The sequence below is a fragment of the Metopolophium dirhodum genome, chromosome 1, assembly GCF_019925205.1.
Source record: "Metopolophium dirhodum isolate CAU chromosome 1, ASM1992520v1, whole genome shotgun sequence".
Taxonomy (NCBI): Eukaryota; Metazoa; Arthropoda; class Insecta; order Hemiptera; family Aphididae; genus Metopolophium; species Metopolophium dirhodum.
The window spans coordinates 80,740,113-80,747,870 of NC_083560.1; the positions used below are offsets into that span (position 1 = coordinate 80,740,113).

The 7,758-nt window shown below is 28.9% G+C and overlaps 1 protein-coding gene across 1 annotated transcript in view; it reads right to left on the bottom strand.

The window, feature by feature from the left end:
* The window catches only part of LOC132934381 (uncharacterized), a 459,785-nt gene that overhangs the window by 328,545 nt on the left and 123,482 nt on the right, over positions 1 to 7,758 (bottom strand). The window lies entirely within an intron of this gene.

Sequence of the window (7,758 nt, forward strand, 5' to 3'; positions counted from 1 at the left end):
ATTATAGTTTGGGATGTTTAATCAGAAATCGTGAATTAAATTTTTTACCGTTACGATTATTGCACAATGGTTTTAATAATTAATTTTATTTTTTAACGTTATAACGGTGAATTTAATGATATATCGCCATTTGGCCTATAAAGTTTGATACACAATTCAACGAAAACATCTGTGGACCTAAATAATTTCATTAGTACTACAGTGAACAATTATTTTATTTTTATTTCGGGTTTACAATACTATTATTATCATATGTGACCATTTGCATATTTACGGGTGTTGCTGGGTAATGGGTATGCTACATCAACATCTGAATTTTTTTATGCAAATAGTAGTTATAGATGATTTGTGATATAGGCTATAAAGGTATTATTAAAATATCAACGAAAATTTTTTTTTTCATCAACGGTAAAAGTACGACTAATATCAAAGTGATATTTATTATTTTTGCCAAACAGTAGTCTGTGAGTCTGCATTGTTCCTAACCTGTTCTATTCTAAAATTAAAAACAATTATTTTTTAGACATTTGAGAACATTTCAAGCTTCAGAATCACCTGTTGTAAAAGTCTGGACAAGGCTTTGTAAGTGTTTCATTAATTTATGCAGTGCAGTAACCAGGGGTGTCACGGGGCCCCTATTAGTCATGGTGTATTTGTTTTTTCAGGTGTAGGCATAGGATTATAGATTACCATGATTAATATCAATATATTAGTAGGTATCTATATTGAACATTTTTTTTAGTGCTATCATCGACGCATAAACGAAAAGAATGAAAATTAGAAAGAGTTTTCCCTTATCATCACATTTTCCTTAAGATGACGTATCACCCGCATATGTTGTCTCCGTCTTATAAGTGCGTAACATAGCAAATTGTACGCTCAGCAGAACACGTGTAGCTCCGTTAGTTTAAAAATTAGAGTAAATTGACTTCTTATAAAATTTAAAGGTAAGATTATTATCAAGGCAATGTCTTGGGCCTTTTGTTATATTATAATTTTAAAGCGAATTATAAGTATTTTAAAATTGTAAATTGTTTGTACGTCTTAAAATACTCATAACTCGCTTTAAAATTAAAATATAATAAAAAGCCCATAAGATTTCCCAGATAATAATTTTACCTTTAAATTTTATTAGAGCTTAACTCGCTCTAGTATTTAAACTAATGGAGCTACACGTGTTCTGCTGAGCGTAAAATTTTCTATGTTACGCGCTTGTAAGACGGAGATAACATATGCAGATGAGGCGTCTTCTTAAGAAGTCACTTTGTATCACTAAAATAAAAATTTTTGTAATAAAATGTTGTTTTTGTTATGACCCTTTTCTCTATATAAAAACTTAAAAATGCATGTAAATTATATTTATAATATATTTATATTTATTTTTAGCCTTTAATTACCCTAACCTAACCTCTAACCCTATAATCCTACCTAAATAGGTTCATTTATCCAAGAATAAATTAATATTACTATTATCGTACTTACTATTTTAAATTTTGTAAAATATCATCAATACCTACTCATAATATTTATTTTAAAAGATTTGAATTCGTTTATATATTTCTACGTTTTATTATGATTTCAACAAGATATTATATACAATTCCGTCCACGGTACCTTTGCACTTCGTTACGGAGTATGCCCAACACTTTACCCAAATAATCAACCACTTCCTCCTGCCCAGTGTATACGTTACCACCGTCTCACCTGGAAACCTCATATAATCAGTAAAACCCGTACACTTAATGTCGTTTCCGACTCCTTCAACCACTTCCAACATCTAAGCAAATGAAACTCTACAATAAGCTCCTGCTTTACAAACTCCTACTCAGACCCATCTGGACTTATGGGATTCAACTATGAGGCGCTGCCAAAATTTCTAACGTCAACCGCATTCAACGATACCAATCCAAAACTCTATGTACGATTCTAAAAGCGCCATTTCATGTCTCTAACCACACCCTTCACTCTGATCTCAAAATACCATTATTGTCTCTGAATTAGCCAAAACTCACTATAAACGTTCCAATAGCCGCCTAGCCCACCATAAGAATTCCTAAATCTCCGATATATCATCTACTTCTATCCCAGGTAACCCAATTAAAAGACTTAAAAGACAGTGGTGTCGTGACCTGCTAGCGTATAACTATAAAGTCTTACTCATGTCGTAGTACCTCCACTGGGAGGCCTCTACAGTCTGTCTAATCTGCTTTTTTATTTTTATTTTTATTTATTTTAAGCCGTAAACCATACATTTTTCTTATTATTCTTTTTTTTTGTAACAGATTGAATAAAAACATATGAACCAAAAAATAATATATATATATATATACAATTAAACTATTTTTTTTTCTTAATGGTATTCAATGTGGTTAATTTTAACCATTTAAGAATCAAATATAAAATTAATTGAAAAAAAAAAGTTTTACAGAAGTTGAGTATATTAGTGACATGTTTAATGATTAGTAGTAATTGATTCAATGATTATATTTTGTTTAGTTCCAAACAACCATAATAAATTGTTTCAAGTATGATGATAATAATAATATCCACGATCAATTATTTTCATATTGAATTGATTAGGTAAGTAATATATTTTTAATGTAATAAAGGAAGTTAATGTTAACAGATAAACATATTGTAATTTTGATTTTTATTCCCCCCACCACTACTAAACAATTCATCAGAAATCTTGTGATGAATTATATTTTTTCCCGTGGTAAAAATTAGTTTTCATCAACTATAAAACCACTTTATTGTCGAAATGTGGTTGTTTAAAAACTTATATAATTGATTACATGTATTTAAATTAATAAGTGGGTTTATTTCTCAGAAAAACGTCTCGCTGTGAATGGTAATTTTCTTTTACATTTATTAAGTCAAAAAGATAATGTACAAGAGCTAATGAGATTAAATCGCTAGTTATCAATCTCCTGTGTTATAATTTTTGGGACTGGACTTATTAGACTTTTTAATGGTTAAGCCACTGAAGAAACGTGCATCGTATATTATAATATTGTCGACCTCTTCAACTAATATTCAATAAAACAATTTTTTTTCGCGCTCATATAATACCAAATTAATAGTGTTCACTGTGTCATATCATCAAGTTAGAATGTTACGAAATCGTGGATGAAAAAACGTATATAGGTTCGATTTCAAATAAACTTTATTCCTTCAAACTGTATGAACAAGCAGATTGGCAGCCAGATGAATTTTAAAGGTAAACAGTATAATATAAACCCAGGTAAATAAATTGTAAATCCCCAATTTCATACCACGGGACTACAAACATAAAAAAAAAACCTCCTGTGCAAACTCCCCAAATCTAGTCAGAAACGATTTCATATAGGAGCACGTCGAATATATATATATATATGTGTGTAACCTGCTGTATATACTGGGGTATAGTTCACAGGATTAAAAATAAGACTTTAGGATTTACGGCAGAGTGTTTGTGTTCTTCACCATCCCTCGCTGGGCGTCTTCCAAATTGGCATTTTTTCCCCCTGCACTTTTTCCTTAAGCTGGATTTTCTCGGACATTTTTGCTTTCGAAAATAAAAAATTAACGACTCAATATACGCGAAAGATTGTGGTGTTTTTATTTTTATTTTTCAATAAAAATTATTTCCAATCAACTCAACGTAAAAATATTATGAGATACGCATATACACCGTAAATATTTGTTCTCAATAATGCCAAGAAACAACACGAGTGCTGTAATAGTAATAGTTGTAAGTCCTACAATGAGGAATGAGAAATTAGTGTGGGTGTTTAATAATATTATTGTTGTAGTAACTAGTTGTGTTAGGTGTATCATTTATTAATTTAAACAGTAAATACCATTGCGGAACAAATGAACAATTGAACACAATCAGACAGTGTGTATACAAATCGAATTATCATCAGACTAAACGAATTTTAAATAATATTATGCAGACTGTTAAAATTGTGTATATGAAAATAGTAATATTAATATTTATTGAGGCTGTGAATTTAAGTGCAGTTTATAATGCAATTTAAGTATTTATAAAATTCTAATAAATGCATTAAAATGTGCATTCAATATATTTTAGAAATTATATTTATAAATATAAAAAAATGTGTCAAGTCCTTAAAGGAAAAACCATGTTGCTTATGTTTATATATCTAATTTTCCAAAAAAAAAATGATTAAATAATTACTTAGTTTGTATTGATCATAATTTACATTATGATAGGTGTTATGTATACATTAAAATATTATTATATATATTATATTTATATAATACAATGTTTATGGCATATCAAATTTATATACTATTTAATATACAATTAACAAATTTCAAAGTATACCTATAAGTTGTATTCGCAATATTTTTTATATAAACACTCAAAAACTAATCATTTATTCACAATATCCATTCCCAACTTTATGTATATAAGCTTACATCAAATGATCAATATTGGTTTGATTAAAATTAGTTTGTATTATTAATTATATTAAATCAAGTTGTATGTACAAAGTATTACCTACTATATATTCTAACAAATAGCTGAAATATTCAACTTCAATTGAAGACGGATCTGTCCGTAAGACGGTTAATCATTCGGAAAATGTTACTGACCCAATAACTGATGCCGAAACACTCAAACGATAGAAGTGCTTTGGAGACACGTCAAAAACAAATACAACATTAAAACGCGCTTTGCCACTGACATATTGGTATTCTCCAATTTAAGGAAGAGTGCTGGTACTCGGTAAGATCACCTACGGAGTGTTTATCTTAATCATTTCTCAGAGCTGTATGAAATACGCATAATTTGTACACTATATTAACACAAAAAAATTGACAAAGTAGTAATACTGAATTTTAATGGTAAGCCAATTTGCATTAGTTTACTAATATACCTAAACTAAACTTACATTAAATTACGGTAGATAGCTTATTGTTTGAGTAGGTCCTTTGTATCGGTACAGTTATAGACGAAACTAGTTTTTAAAAAATACACACTGCTATTAAGATGCAAAAATTATCTATGCTCTTTTTTAATTTTTTTATTTTGTTTGGAATAACCTTACCCACTGACCATCATCACTTTCAATGCAACTAGAATGGGAAGGAATAAAAGACACATTCTAAAGACACTAGTTAGTGGTCGGCTCAATAATCTTCCAAAAATATGTTTGTATTTTTATCAGTAATTTTAGTATAGAACTATTATTGTTTATACTTTAAAGTTGAGAATTATCTATACCTATCAAGGTGATATTTTCTATTTATTTGGTCTACTCCAAAACATTTTACTAATAATTTTTTTATATTATATTCAATTTGTGATATTTTTACTTATTTTTATTCGATTGATTTATATTTTTGCAGCAAAACGTTTTTCTGTTATTTTTTTTTTTATACAATTCAATATGTTGTACTTTTTTCAATAATTTGATAATTTTACCAACATCAGTATGTACTTATATCTCACCAAAGCTAGCACAGAGTCGGGTTATGATTGTCTTTCGTAATACGGAATCGTTGCACAATCGTAATACTAGTTTGGAACACAATCGGTTTACGACTCTTTAAAGGAATAAAAAAGAAAAGTGCGTAATCTTGTAGCATCGGAAGAGTTATTTCTATTGATGACGCTACATAATATCTGCTATTTAGATGAATAGTTTAGTGTAATTAATATTACATCATATTTAATTTATTTAGTTAGGTACATCCATATATATTTGTTTTTACACAGCCTTGTACCGTGTGTAAAGAAAATAATATTTCTAAAATGCGTGTAGACATTAAGTAAAGTCCAAAATGTCAAAATATGAATAAAAAAATTTCAATATTAAATTAATATTGTTTTATCATGCAGGGAAACTTGGTCTGAAAAATGAATAACAATAAGCTTAAACATAAATTTTTTTAAATGCATTAAATTTATTTTTGGTAGGTAAAATGGTACTGTAACTACGAGATTTGTACTTTAATTGTTACCAATGGTGTGTTCGTATTACTCGGTACACAACGGTTTATATGCTGACTTTAACTGATTAAAATGTGCACAATATTCAGACCTCTTGGCTATCTATATTAATAAAAGGCAATGAGTGTGTGTTTTGTGTGTGGGTATGTGTGTGTCTGTAAGTGATTCACAGCAAAGTCCATCTCACCCATGGTTCTAAAATTTGGTACACAGGTAATCCTATACCCGAGGAGGTGCACCTCAAAGCCTATTTCTTTTTTTTAATTTTGCATTTTAAAGAGTTGCTCACACATAGGTTTGTTGGCGCACTAAAAATAAATATTTTTTTCTTTGTATTGGATTTCTATCGGTAACAGAAATAAAATAAATATTAGAATTTTATAGAATTTTGGACTTTTATTGATTTATATATGGTCAAAACTCAAAACCACTCAAATTGCTGTGTTAAAAATACGTATAGTTTACATTTAACGGAGTTTAATACAGAGTAAATGCATTTGAATTATTCAATTTATCACGCGCAACATCGTGCAGGATAAGCTAGTATATAATATTAGTTAATTCAAACATCAAATAGTATTATTTAATCGACGTCTTTTGTCCAAAACGTTGACCTCCCAACGTTATCCGGATAATACAACACTGATTGCCAAGGGATGACTACATTAAAAAATGCGGGATGTGCACATTATAATTGCCAATCGGTGTGTGAACGAGCTAGAGAACAATATGATCACACTTTACAAAACCGTTGTTTTCAGTATTGTTTTGGAGGCCAAAGATATAAAAGATAGTCATACAGTGAAACCTCTGTTGAGTGGACAGTCCGGATAGGTAGTTTGAAAGCGTCCACGATTGAAGAAAAAAATGATTTTTTATGTTTCTTTGTAGGTATGGTCATTATGTACATTAAAAGTATAAAAGTAAAAAGTATATTATTTATTAGTACCTATTTATATAAGAATGTATTATTACTTGACATTTTAGGTTATCTTTGAAAAATGTTGTTATTATTTGTTATTGTTCGTTATACATAAATATCTTTATATATATATGCACACCGTCCTACCTTTAATATTTCCTCTAGGTAACTTAAAACTTATATTTTCAAAATTTTACATTCTGATTATTTTTGTCTATCAATAATTGTAACTTTAATTTATTAAGCTAAGTAAATTGTATTGTACAATGAAGATTGCCATTTATCGATCGTATATTTTCATAGAAGATAAATGAATTGTTATTACCTATATACGGCTATATTATGCACCTAGTTTCGATAATATTTTTAAATTGGGACCAGTTTGTACCACACATCCACTATGATCGCGAGTATCCATTGATCATTATTAAGAGGTTACTACATCTATATTACACGTGTATTTTTATGGAGAATTTAAAAGTCTTTACTATCAATAATGTGTCCATTTTTTAGAGGTGTCCATTAATAGATTGTTGTCGGCGTAATGGCAAAAAATAGCTAAGGATGATGTGTGCGTTTATATATTATAATCAAATTTGCTTTGTAATAATAATTCAATGTGTTGTGATTTGTGGATATACAAATGTACCCATGTCATTGTATTGTGAGAACACAAAAAGCTACTCAATGCGATTAAAGGTACGTACAATTAAATATTTTGTTTTGCTTGTTTTAATTATTAAAACAATTTAAAATAAGCTATCGTACTGGTTTTGAATAATTCTTTCCTTTAGTTGTTGTAATGAAGTCAGTTGGCAGTTTCCGTTTTTATATTATTATTATGGCAGATCATGGTATTAATTTCCACACA